General features: G+C 42.7%; 1 protein-coding gene across 5 annotated transcripts in view; it reads left to right on the top strand.

Moving 5' to 3' along the window:
- Positions 1-14316, top strand: part of TTBK2 (tau tubulin kinase 2) — a 213527-nt gene that overhangs the window by 94345 nt on the left and 104866 nt on the right. The gene's annotated exons all lie outside the window — the stretch shown is intronic.

Raw genomic sequence — 14316 nt, forward strand, 5'->3', positions numbered from 1 at the left:
GTTCTTTTCTGGTTCCGGAGGTGTGAGTAGGCTGTGTGGCTGGGTGTTTCTCCCTGAGGAAACTCTGGCCGAATGCTACCACCAACCTGCTGCAGTTGCTCCCAGGAATGGTGCCTGAGGGTTCCCATCGATTCAGGTCTGGCAACTCTTCTCCATTTCTGAACCGTCTCTCCCTCACCCTGTCGCTCAGTTCATTTTCTAACTTTGCTTTTGATTTTCAGGTCTCCTAGCTTGCCGTAAATGTAATTGTTTCATATGTTTTTTCAGGTCTTTGTTGTAAGAAGCATCACTGGAAGCATCTGACCGATCTTGGCCCCGCCCTATTTGATGAATTTTTATTAGTTTTCTTTTTTTTTTTTGTAGTGAGTGGGTAAAAATGAAGGATAGATGGGTTTTATAGATTCAGTGGTGTCCCCAAAAACATGTGTTGTAAAACTTAACCTCTGTGCCTGTGGTTATAATTCCATTTGGGAATGGATTGTCTTTGTTACATTAATAAAGCAGGATTAGTGTAGGGTGTGTCTTGAGTCAATCTCTTACAAGATATAAAATGAATAGATTAAGCAAGCAGAGATGGGGGAAGACTGATGCCAAGCCACATGGAGATCTCCAAGAAGCCAGGAAACAGAAGCTGAAGAGACAAGGACCTTCCCTCAGAGTTGAGAGAGAGAGAAAGCATTCCTCTAGAGCCAGTGCCCTGAATTCAGACTTCTAGCCTCCTAAAACTGTAAGAAAATAAATTTTTATGTTTGTCGAAGCTAGGCATTTGTGATATTTCTGTTATGTTGTTGTCAGGTGCCATCAAGTCAGTTCCGACTCATAGCTACCCTGTGTTCCACAGAACAAAACACTGCCTAGTCTTGTGCCATGCTCACAATTGTTCTACTTAAGCCCATTGTTGTAACCACTATGTCAGTCCATCTCATTGAGGGTCTTCCTTTTTTCTGCTGACCCTGTACTTTACCAAGCATGATGTCCTTCTCTGGGTACTGATCCCTCCTACAACATATCCAACTTACGTAAGATGCAGTGTTGCCATCCTTGCTTCTAAGGCACATTGTGGTTGTACCTCTTCCAAGACAGATTTGTTCGTTCTTTTGGCAGTCCGTGGTATATTCAGTATTCTCCAATACCACAATTCAGAGGCCTCAATTCTTCTGTCTTCCTTATTCATTGTCCAGCTTTCACATGCATGTAATGCAATTGAAAGTACCATGGCTTGGTCCTCAACGTGACATCTTTGCCTGTCAACACTTCAAAGAGGTCCTTTGTGGCATATTTGCCCACTACAATGCATCTTTTGATTTCTTTGCTGCTGCTTCCGTGGGTGTTGATTGTGAATCCAAGTAAAATGAAATCTTTGACAATTTCAATCTTTTTTCTGTTTATCGTGATGTTGCTTAGTGGTCCAGTTGTGAGGATTTTTGTTTTCTTTATGTTGAGGAGTAATCCATACTGAAGGCTGTGTTCTTTGATGTTCCTCAGTAAGTGCTACAAGTCCTCTTCACTTTCAGCAAGCAAGGTTGTGTCATCTGCATAATGCAGGTTGTTAATAAGTCTTCCCTCCAATCCCGATACCCCGTTTTGTTTATATAGTCCAGCTTCTTTTATTATTGGCTTGGAATGCAGATTGAATAGGTATGGTGAAAAGTTACAAGCCTGATACACACCATTCCTGACTTTAAACCACACTGTAGCCCCTTGTTCTATCTGAACAGCTGCGTCTTGATCTACGTACAGGTTCCTCATGAGCACAATTACGTGTTCTGGAATTCCCATTCTTCGCAATGTTATCCGTAATTTGTAATGATCCAAACAGTTGAATGCCTTTGCATAGTCAATAAAACACAGGTAAACATCCTTCTGGTATTCTCCGCTTTCAGCCAGGATCCATTTGTCATCAGCAATTATATCCTCAAATCCATGTCCTCTTCTGAATCTGGCCTTAAGTTCTGGTAGTTTCCTGTTGACGTACTGCTGCAGCGGCTTTTGAGTGATCTTCAGCAAAATTTTACTTGCGTGTGATATTAATGTTATCGTTTGATAATTCCCCCATTTGGTTGGACAACCTTTCTTGCGAATAGGCATAAATATGGATCTCTTCCATTCAGTTGGCCAGGTAGCCCTCTTCCAAATTTCACTCATAGGTGAATGAGCACTCCCAGTGCTGCATTCATTTGTTCAAACATCTTAGTTGATACTCTATCAATTCCTGGAGCCTTGTTCTTTGCCAGTGCCTTCACTGTAGCTTGGATTTCTTCCTTCAATACCATCTGTTCCTGATCTTATGCTACCTCTTGAAATGTTTGAACGTCGACCAGTTCTTTTTGGTATAATGACTTTGTGTGTTCCTTCCATCTTCTCTTGATGCTTCCTGCATTGTTTAATATTTTCCTCATAGAATCCTTCACTGTTGCAACTCGAGGCTTGAATTTTTTCTTCAGTTCTTTCAGTTTGAAAAATGCCAAGCATATTCTTCAGTTTTGGTTGTCTATCTCCAGCTCTTTGCACATGTCATAATAATACTTTGTCTTCTCGAGCTGCCCTTTGAAATCTTCTTTTCTGTTCTTTGTCATTCCTTCCTTTTGCTTTAGCTACTTGATGTTCAAGAACAAGTTTCAGAGTTTCCTCTGACATCCATTTTGGTCTTTTCTTTCTTTCTTTCCTTTTTAATGAACTCTTGCTTTCTTCGTGTATGATGTCCTTGCACAGCTCGTCTGTTCTTCAGTCATTACTGTTCAGTGCTTCAAATCTATTCTTGAGGTGGTTTGTAAGTTCAGGTGGAGTGTAGTCAAGGTTGTGCTTTGGCTCTCGTGGACTTGTCCTAATTTTCTTCAGTTTCAACTTGAACTTGCATATGAGCAATTGATGGTCTGTTCCATAGTTGGCCCCTGGCCTTATTCTGACTGATGATATTGAGCTTTTCCATTGTCTCTTTCCATAGACGTAGTCGATTTGATTGCTGTGTATTCCATCTGGCTAGGTCCATGTGCATAGTCGCAGTTTATGTTGGTGAAAAAGGTATTTGCAGTAAAAAAGTCATTGGACTTGCAAAGTTATATCATGCCATCTCTGTTGTTTCATCACTAAGGTCATGTTTTCCAACTGCCAATCCTTATTTGTTTCTAGCTTTTGCATTCCAATCACCAGTAATTATTAGTGCATCCTGATTGCATGTTCGATCAATTTCAGACTCCAGAAGCTGATAAAAATCTTCAGTTACTTCATCTTTGGTTGGTGTATAAATTTGAATAATAGCTGTATTAACTGGTCTTGTACGTGTATGATCATTATCCTTTCACTGACAGAATTGTACTTCAGCATAGATCTTGAAATGTTCTTTTTGACAATGAATACAATGCTATTCCTCTTCAAGTTGTCAGTCCTGGCATAGTAGACCATATGATTGTCTGATTCAAAATGGCCATTACCAGTCCATTTCAGCTCACTAATGCCTAGGATACTGATGTTTATGCATTCCATTTCATTTTTGATGATTTCCAGCTTTCCTAGATTCGTACTTCATACATTCCATGTTCCAGTTATTAATGGATGTTTGCAGCTGTTTCTTTTCATTTTGAGTTGTTCCACATCAGCAAATGAAGGTCCCGAAAACTTTATTCACATCATTAAGGTCAACTCTGCTTTGAGGAGGCAACTCTTCCCCCATCATCTTTTGAAAGCCTTCCAACCTGGGGCAGCTCATTTTCCAACGCTATGTCAGACAATATTCCCTACTCTTCGTACGGTTTTCATTGGTTGATTCTTTTCAGAAGTAGACTGTCGGGTCCTTCTTCCTAGTCTGTTTTAGTCTGGAAGCTCAGCTGAAATCTGTCTGCCATGAGTGACCCTGCTGGTATATGAATACTGGTGGCATAGCTTCCAGCATCACAGCAACACACGAGCCCCCACAGTATGACAAACTGAGGGACATAGGGGATTTCTGTTATAACACTGGATAACAAAGTCAGAATTTGGTGCCCAGAAGTGAGTGTGCTGCTTTAACAAATACCTAAAATGTGGAAGTGGTTTTGGAACTGGGTAATAGGTAGAGGCTGGAGGAGTTTTAAGGTACCTAATAGTAAAAAGCCGAGACTGCCTTGAAGAGACTTTTTGTACCATTGTGGACTTCAAAGGCAATTCAAGTGAGGGCTCAGAAGGAAGTGAGGAGAGCTATAGAGAAAGTCTCTGTCTTTTTTTGAGAATGCATATGATGCCAGCAACAGAGTGTTGCTGGAAATGTGGATGTTAAATGTGCTCCTGGTGAGGCTTTGAAAGGAAATGATGAGCATGTGATTGGACAGTGGAAGAAGGGTGATGCTTTTTGTGCAGTAGCAAAGAACTGGTCTGAATTATGTTTAGATGTTTGGTGGAGGGTGTAATTGATTGTAATTGTAATTGATGAACTTGGATGTCTGGCTGATGAGATTTCTAATCAAGATCTTAAAGGGTCTATGCAGTTTCTCCTTGCTGCTGAAGTAAAATGTGAGAGGAAAGAGATGAACTTAAAAATGAACTGTGCAAAATGAAAGCACAGCTTAAATATTTGGAAAATTCTGTATACAAACTAAGGACACACGTGTCCTAGAATGTTTACCAAGGATGTGGCTGCACGATCTTTTGTTTAAAGATTTTAAAGCTGAGACAGATCTAATCAACTGCCACAGCAGAAGTGTTGTTAGCTTAGACTGAAGAGGACAGAGAACAAAAGGAAAGTCTGCCGTCTACCTCTTGGAATTCTATAGGCAGGAAACAGGCCAAAGGATCTACATCTGTTGTCCTCCAAGAAGAGAAAAGGATGATCCCTGGAGCAGCCTGGAGATCAGCAGAACTGTTGACAAGAGCCCAGGAAGCAGGACCTTCTTGATTTCAAAAGGTGGGGCCACAGTCTCCTGGATCTCAAAGGGTAGGGCCACAGCCTCCTAGGTTTCAAAGAGTTGGATCTTCGCCAATTTGGTTCCAGAGTATGGGAGTGTCATTAAGGCATGCCAGGGGGATAGGGCCACCACTGAAAGTTGAGGGAGCAGGGCTGCCATGCCCAAAGGGGAGAAGGACAGGGCCTGCTGTGGCCAAGGGGATAGGATCGCCACTCAGAAGGACTAGGAGAATGGGGCTGCCTAAAGCAGAGTTGCCATCCCAGTATGCCTGGAAAGTGGAACTGAAACCCAGGACTGAGGGGCCTTCACCCAGCGTCCAGAGGGCATTGCAAACACCCAGAGTCTGGAGGGCAGGGCCATTGTCCAGAGATTTCAGAAAACAGAGGATTATTTTAAAGCCTTCAGAGCTAATGTAATTTTTTCTGCTGGGTTTTGGACTTGCCTGGTACCTGTTACCCCTTCTTTCCCTCTAGTTTCTCCCATTTGTGATGGAAATATCTACCTTTTGCCTGTTTCACCATTGTACTTGGGAAACAGATCATTTGTATTATAGATTTCATAAGCTCACAGATGAAGAGGAATTTTGCACCAGGATGGAATATACCTAAAGCTTCACCTGTATTTGACTGGAGTCGACCCACAGAGCAAGAGAGCTGAGTGCCTTCCGACCAAAGTTTGCTGGTGGAGGTGGAGTGTCTCCAGGCACTTATTGGTGGAGTACAGAGCTTTGGAACACTTAACCCAGCAGGGCAGATGTAGGCGGCGAGGCCCGAGAGGCCAAGGAACCAGGAAGCAGAAGCTGAAGAGACAAGGAACACAGGAAGCAAAGTTGCCCAGTGTAAAAGGATAGGGTGACGACCCTCAGGGGTCTCAAAGGGTGGAGCCATGGCCTCTGGGGCTTCAAAGAGTGCAGCCACAGTCTCCTAGGTTTCAAGGAGTCTGATCTTCACCAACTTGTTTCTGGAGTGTGGGGCTGCCCTTCACGAGTGCTAGCGGGATGGGGCCGAATTCACTGCCCAGAGCTGAGGGGGCAGGACTGCCATGCCCAAGGGGCAGAAGAAAGGGGCCAGCCAAGGCGGAGGGGGTAGGATTGCCTCTCAGATGGACTAGGAGAATGGGGCTGCCCAAGTGTGAGGGAAGTGAGGCTTGAAGGGCCAAGAGGCCAAGAAACCATGAAGCAGGAGCTGAAGAGACAAGGAACACAGGAAGCTGAGCTGCCTCAGTCTCAAAGGGTGGAACCATGGCCTCTGGAGTTTCTAAGGGCGGAGTTACCACTCAGAGGGACTAGAAGGATGGTATGCCTAAAGCCGAGGGAACAGAGTTGCCATTCCCGTGGGCCTGGAAGGTGGAGCTGAAGCCCAGGGTCGAGCAGCCTCCACTCAGAATACAGAGAGTGTGGCCAACACCGAGAGTCTGGAGGGTAGGGCCATTGTGTATATGGTCTCAGAGAACAGAGGATTATTTTCAAGACTTGAGCGCTAATGTAATGTGTTCTGCTCACTTGCTTGGTGCCTGTTATCCCTTCTTTCCCTCCATTTTCTGCCTTGTGGCTGTTCCACCACGGTACTTTGGGAGTAGATAACTTATATTATAGATTTCACAGATGAAGAGGAATTTTTGAATTTTGGACTTGGAGTTGATTTAAGACTTTTGCTATGACATGATGTGTTTTACCTGTGGCAAGGACATGAATTTTTGAGGGTCCAAAAGGTAGAATATCATGGTTTGAATTGTGTCCCCCAAAATGTGTTAACTTGACTAGGCCATGATTCCCAGTATTGTGTGATTGTCCACCATCTTGTCATCTGATGTGATTTTCCTATGTGTTGTAAATCCCTTCTCTATGATGTTAATAAGGTAGGATTAGCGTCAGTTACGTTAATGAGGCAGGACTCAATCTGCAAGATTGAATTGTCTTAAGCCAATCTCTTTTGAGATATAAAAGAGAGAAGTGAGCAGAGAGATAGAGGGACCTCATACCACCAAGAAATAAGCACTAGGAGTATAGCACATCCTTTGGACCTGGGGTCCCTTCGCTGAGAAGCTCCTTGACCAGGGGAAAATTGATGACAAGGACCTTCCCCCAGAGTCAACAAAGAGAGAAAGCCTTCCCCTGGAGCTGGCACCCTGAATTTGGACTTCTAGCCTACTAGACTGTTAGAGAATAAATTTCTCTTTTTTCAAGCTATCTACTTGTGCAATTTCTGTTACAGCAGCACTAGATAACTAAGGACAGATAGGTTTGTTAACGCTCTTTGTGACCTTGAAATTTTCACTTCTTTCTAAGTTTGAACCGGTCTTTATTTTTATTGTGCTTTAAGTGAAAGTTTACAAATCAAGTCAGTCTCTCATACAAAAATTTATACGCACCTTACTATATACTCCTAGTTGCTCTCCCCCAATGAGTCAGCACACTCCTCCCCTCCACTCTCTGTTTTCGTGTTCCTTCAGCCAGCTTCTGCCGCCCTCTGCCCTCTCTTCTCCCTTCCAGACAAGAGCTGCCCACATAGTCTCATGTGTCTACTTGATCTAAAAAGCTCACTCTTCACCAGTATCATTTTCTATCCCATAGTCCAGTCCAATTCCTGTCTGAAGAGTTGGCTTTGGGAATGTGAACCAATCTTTTATTACTTGATACCACCTTGACTTCACTTCCTCCATATGAAAGTTCTGCACCTATACCATGTGTTATGTCTTTTATTTCTCTGGTGTGGCTGTCATTTACAGATTGACATCTCTACTTCCTTGTTTTAAGTCTTGTAGTTTTGTTTTATCCTTGAAAGCTCATTACCTAGGTTAGTATCTGGCTAATACTGGCCTTTGTCCTAGATTCAGGTTATTTTCTGATGTTGTTGGCTCTCTATCCAAAGGACTCCTTTTAATAGTTCTTGTAAGTTTGTTTTGGTTTTTACAAATTCTCTTAACTTCTGTTTACTTGTAAATGTCCTAATTTCACCATCATATTTGAGAGAGTGTTTTGCAGAATATATTATTCTTGGTAGGCAGTTTTTTTTTCTTTTAATGTTTTGTATATGTCATCCCATTGCGTTCTTACCTGCATGGTTTCTGCCGAGTAATCAGAGCTTAGTCTTATTGTTTCCCCTTTGTATATGACTTTTTGTTTTTCATGAGCTGCCATCAGGATTCTTTCTTTGTCTTTGGTTTTGGTGAGTGTGATTATGATACGTCTTGGTGACTTTCTTTTGGTGTCTATTCTATATGGAGTTTGTTCAGCTTCTTGTATGGTCAGCTTTTCATCTCTCATGATATTAGGGAAGTTTTCCATCAGCAAGTCTTCAGTGGTCCTCTCTGTGTCTTCCATTTTCTTCTCCTGTGCCGGAACACTGATTATGTGCAAATTTTTGCTCTTGATTGTATCCCATATAGTTCTTATGTTTTCTTCATTCTTTTCTCTGATTTTTTTCCTCAGACAAAATGGCATTCATAGATTTATCTTAAGCATCACTGATTCTGTCTTCCATTGTTTCAAATTTGCTCCTAAAACATTCCATTGTATGGTCTGTTTCTGAAATTTTGTTATTTATTTTTCAGATTCCTAATTGCTGTTTTTGTATGATTTCTAATTATTTATTTTGACATTTTGTTCTCGTATTATTCTCCTGAATTCTTCTGTTGCTTTGTCTGTGTTTCCCTTGATTTTGCCTATGTTTTGGTTGGTTCTGTCTGTTTTCTCCATGATTTTGTGTGTGTTTCCTTCATCTCTTTCCCAGTCTCTTAGAGATCCTTGAATATTGGACTTTCAGATTTCGTATCAGGTAGTTACAGTGCCTTTTCTTCTGCCAGAGGGTCATCTGGTGCTTCATTTTGGTCACTTACTGGTGCCATCTTGTCCTGTTTTTTAAATATGTTTTGATGTTGTCTACTGTCTCAGAGACATTTAGGTATTATTTTTCTTTATTTATTGATTTTAGGCTTGTTTGTTTCATCCTGGTTTTTTGTTTTGTTTCATTATGTCTGGGTGGGTGTGCCAGGTGTCCTTTGTTGTTTGCTTGTTTGTGGGCACGATAGTTCTCACCACTTTGCCTAGGTGTGAAGGGTTGGTTGCTCAACTATGGTGCAGCAGGGTAGGTCCAACAGTGGGGTATGGGGTGGAGATAGGTCATTTGTCTGTGATGTGAACCAGTCTGGAGCTGGGGGCTGGAGCAGGGCCTGCAGCAGGGCAGGCCAGTTCCCCTCAGAGTCATGGAACACAGAGAGACAGTTCCCGAGCTGGTGCGGAGGTGTCTGAGGGACCAGTCCAGTTCCCCTTGGAGTGCCGGGTGCAGTAAGGCAGGGCCCAAGCTGGCGGGGAGGGGCTTGGGGGTCTGGGCTGGTTCCCACTGGGGCCATGGGGTACGATGAGCCAAGGCCTGAGCTGGCCGGAATGGGCCTGGGGGTCTGGGTCAGTTGCCCTCAGGTCCACAAGCCATGGCAAGGTGAGGATCAAGCCAGCTGGGAGGGTCCTGGGGGTCCAGGCCAGTTGCCTTCAGGACTGTGGAGCATGGCAAGGTGGGGCATGGCCAGCCAGGAAGGACCTAGGGATCTGGGCTGGTTGCCCTCAGGACCGTGGGCGCAGCGAGGCTGAGATGTCTGGGATGGGCCTGGGTGTCTAGGCAAGTTGTCCTTGGGGCTGCAGGGGACAGCAAGGCAGGGGCTGAGCTGGCCAGGAGAGGTCTGAGGGTCCTGGCTGGTGCCCCTTGGGATGGTGGGGTATGATAATGTGGGGGCGGAGCTGACCAGGAAGGACCTGGGGGTCCAGCCCGCAGGGCTGAGGAGAGAGGCGGGAAGAGGGGCAAAGGTGGGGTCAGAGGGGGCTAGATGGAGGAGGGCAGTAGGGTGGTTTAGTATTGTGGTTCCCAGCAGTTGGGGCTGCCAGGGTGGGGCAGTACTTGCCACTGTTTGCCAGAGGGGTGGGGGTTGGAGCGTGCTCCTGTGGTTACCAGTTGAGAACATCTGGGCTCCTCCTTGAGTTGCAGCCAGCAAACGTGCTCTTACTTAGCCCTGGGTATGTCTGCGCCATACCTCTATCTCATATTGAGAATTCCTTGGAGATGCCTTTCTGTGTGCAGGGTTGTTGGCTTTATTCCAGGATGGCCATGCTGAGTAGTGCTGTTTGGCTGGGAACCTCCACTCTGCATCTTTACTCCTCGCCATTTTTTATTGGTTTATTTTATTGGTTTATTGGTTTTTTCTCAGTGGCTTCCGATCTAATACTTTATCCCTTCATTTAATGTTCAGGGTTCCAGGATTGATGTCTGTATCTGTTTTACTTGGTTTTTCGGGTCTTTGTTACAGCGGGAAGGCTTAGTGATCTTACTGGTCCACCATCTTGGCTCTGCTCCTGACATTGTTATTCTTATTAATATTTAATACTGTGATGTAGACCACCACTACCTGCCTTAGTTTTAAGCTATTGAATTGAGAGCAGGAGTAATAGTTGACCATCTGAAATTATAAGAGCAAGGAGATTCACGAAGTTATATGCATTTAGTTTAGTTTAGAGCACAGCAGATCTGTTCCTTAAAAAAAAAGACTTTGGCACAGAAAACCCTAAGGAATCCTCCAGAAAACTACTGAAACTAATAGAAGAGTTCAGCAGAGTATCAGGATACAAGATAAACATACAAAAATCAGTTGGATTTCTCTATACCAACAAAAAGAACGTCGAAGAGGAAATCACCAAATCAATGGCATTTACAGTAGCCCCCAAGAAGATAAGATACTTAAGAATAAATCTTAACCAGAGATGTAAAAGACTTATACAAAGAAAACTACAGTATACTTCTGCAAGAAACCAAAAGAGACTTACATAAGTGGAAGAACATACCTTGCTCATGGATAGGAAGGCTTAACAGTATAAAAATGTCTATTCTACCAAAAGTGATCTATACATTTAGTGCAATTCCGATCCAAATCCCAAGGACATTCTTTAATGAGATGGAGAAACAAATCACCAATTTCACACGGAAGGGAAAGAGGCCCCAGATAAATAAGGCATTACTGAAAAAGAAGAACAAAGTGGGAGGCCTTACTCTACCTGATTTTAGAACCTACTATAATTTTTTTTTTTTCTTTTATACCGCCACAGTAGTCAAAACAGCCTGGTACTGGTACAACAACAGATACATGGACCAGTGGAACAGAATTGAGAATCCAGGCATAAGTCCATCCACATATGTGCAGTTGATATTTGACAAGGGCCCCAAAACAGTTAAATGGGGAAAAGACAGTGTTTTTAACAAATGGTACTGGCATAACTGGATACCCATCTGCAAAAAAATGAAACAAGACCCATACCTCACTCCATGCACAAAAACTGTCTCAAAATGGATCATTACCTCACTCTATGCACAAAAACTAACTCAAAATGGATCAAAGACCTAAATATAAAATCTAAAATGATAAAGATCATGGAAGAAAAAATAGGGGACAACGTTAGGAGCCCTAATACATGCCATAAAAGGTATACAAAACATTATAAAGAACGTAGAAGAAAAAGTAGATAACTGGGAGCTCCTAAAAATCAAACACTTATGCTCATCCAAAGACTTCACCAAAAGAGTAAAAAGACTACCTACGGACTGGGAAAAAGTTTTTAGCTATGACATTTCTGATCGGCGCCTGATCTCTAAAATCTACGTGATACTGCAAAAACTCAACTGCAAAAAGACAAATAACCCAGTTAAAAAATGGGCAAAAGATATGAATAGACACTTCACTAAAGAAGACATTCAGGTAGCTAACAGGTACATGAGGAAATGTTCACGATCATTAGCCATTAGAGAAATGCAGATCAAAGCTACAATGAGATTCCATCTCACTCTAACAAGGCTGGCATTAATCCAAAAAACACAAAATAATAAATGTTGAGAGATTGGAGAGATTGGAACACTTCTGCACTGCTGGTGGGAATGTCAAATGGTACAACCACTTTGGAAATCGATTTGGCACTTCCTTAAAAAGCTAGAAATAGAACTACCATATGATCCAGCAATCCCACTCCTTGGAATATATCCTGGAGAAATAAGAGCCTTTACACGAACCATATATGCACACCCAAGTTTATTGCAGCACTGTTTACAATAGCAAAAAGATGGAAGCAACCAAGGTGCCCATCAACGGATGAATGGATAAATAAATTATGGTATATTCACACAATGGAATAAAGTGAATGCTTCAAAGGGGCTTGGGGACCATGGTTTCAGGGGACATCTAAGTCAATTGGCATAATAAAATCTGTTAAGAAAACATTCTGCATCCCACTTTGAAGAGTGGCGTCTGGGGTCTTAAAGGCTAGCAAGCAGCCATCTAAGATGCATCAATTGGTCTCAACCCACCTGGATCAAAGGAGAATGAAGAACACCAAGGACACAAGGTGATTACGAGCACAAGAGACAGAAAGGGCCACATGAACCAGAGACTACATCATCCTGAGACCAGAAGAACTAGATGGTGCCTGGCTACGACCGATGACTGCCCTGACAGGGAACACAACAGAGAACCCCTGAGGGAGCAGGAGATCAGTGGGATGCAGACCCCAAATTCTCATAAGACCAGACTTAATGGTCTGACTGAGACTGGAATGACCCCACTGGTCATAACCCCCAGACCTTCTGTTGGCCCAGGACAGGAACCATTCCTGAAGCCAACTCTTCAGACATGGATTGGACTGGACAATGGGTTGGAGAGGGATACTGGTGAGGAGTGAGCTTCTTGGATCAGGTGGACACTTGAGGCTATGTTGGCATCTCCTGCCTGAGGGGGAGATGAGAGGGTGGAGGGGGTTGGAAGCTGGCGAAAAGGACAGGAAAAGAGAGAGTAGAGAGAGAGAGAGCAGGCTGTGTCATTAGGGGGAGAGTAGTCGGGAGTGTGTAGCAAGGTATATATGGGTTTTTGTGTGAGAGACTGACTTGATTTGTAAACTTTCACTTAAAGCAGAATAGAAATTATTAAAAAAAAGGAAAACTTTGGGCAGTTAGAGAAGGGTTTATCATTACTTGCCTTAGGCGACTGGAGTTCCCTTTTATATCACAGCTAAAATCTGTGTCTAACTGGCAGAATGCTACCTTGCATATAATATCTATATTATCTATATATATCTTCTTGTCTATCTGAATTAAGGCCACTTCTTATTGTCTGTTTTGGGTGGGAATGTCACTGATCATTAGTCTTTTGACAAAGAGGTTGGTAGCAGACCACAGGCATTTCCTGTTGGGTTACCGCGGACAATAGCTAGAAGATTCAGAGCAAATTTTAATTGTGGCATTTTGAGCGGTTGCTGAAGGACCTCATTTGTACGTTCAGATTCTTTTGGTCTTTTAGAGGATTCCTTTAACATAACATAAACATAAGCAGAAAAGTTAAAGTTGGTTTGTTGATGTGATATCTTTCTGTCCTATTTGTATTTTCTTATGATCGATAACTTATGACTCACAGTGCTTAGTGCTACCTCGCTGACTACTCTTCTTTCCCCAGTTCCATCTGTCACCAGATTCTATTGCTTTTGACCTTCCACAGAGAACTCTTATTTTAATTGTCTTGTTTCAGCACCCTTACCTCCCAGGGCCTTGCTAGTGACTAGCTTAGTAATATCTGAAAATCTAATTTGTCCTGAGTATTTAATTTTTTTATTAAATGGTTGCTATTACTGCCTACAGAAATATTTAGATTTTAAGAGGGATATTTGATTGAAGGAGATGAGATTGAAGGGGGATTTTAAGTAGGGGAGGTAATGTAAGCCAAAAAGAAAAATAGGACTGTGTGTGGCATTTGACAGGGCAAAAAAGAGGGCCAGACCTGGTTGGAGTGTATAATTCACATTGAGGAACTGAAGGAGATGAGATTTGATATGTAATGCAGAGTGAATCTTGAATTCCATGCTCATCATTTTCATCTTGTTTCTCCATGCATTATAGTCTATGATTTTTTGAGTAGACAAATGACATGATGAAAACAGTATTTTAGGGAAGTTATCCTATGAATAATGTGTGGATGGTGTTGTTATAATGGGACATGTTTGGCCTGGTCTAGTGAAATGTAGTAAGATTGTCAGAATAGATGGAGTCTGGGAGAGGCATATGCTAGGAGAGTCTGGTCAATTGACAGCTGGTTGTAACCTATTAGGGCAGTTAACATCAGGGAAATCCAATAGGATGTTTATAAGAGACAGATGAAGTACAGGTCAAAGCAAGTTGGCACCTGTCATTTTAGCGTGGACTCCAAGGGCTTTATGGGGGAACAGTGGAAGTGGAGAAGAGGAGAGAATGCCCTTATTCCTTGAAGATCGAATTTAGCAACCCTTACTTTCCTCTTTATTTTGTAGATGCCTGGTAAACTTGAGCCACTGTGCTCAGTACTAGGGATACATATAAAGCATGGCCTTTGTCCTCAGGGATTCACAACAAGTCAGACTGAAATAGAATCAATAATGACATTGCAG

This window comes from Loxodonta africana, chromosome 10 (assembly GCF_030014295.1).
Source record: "Loxodonta africana isolate mLoxAfr1 chromosome 10, mLoxAfr1.hap2, whole genome shotgun sequence".
NCBI lineage: Eukaryota > Metazoa > Chordata > Mammalia > Proboscidea > Elephantidae > Loxodonta > Loxodonta africana.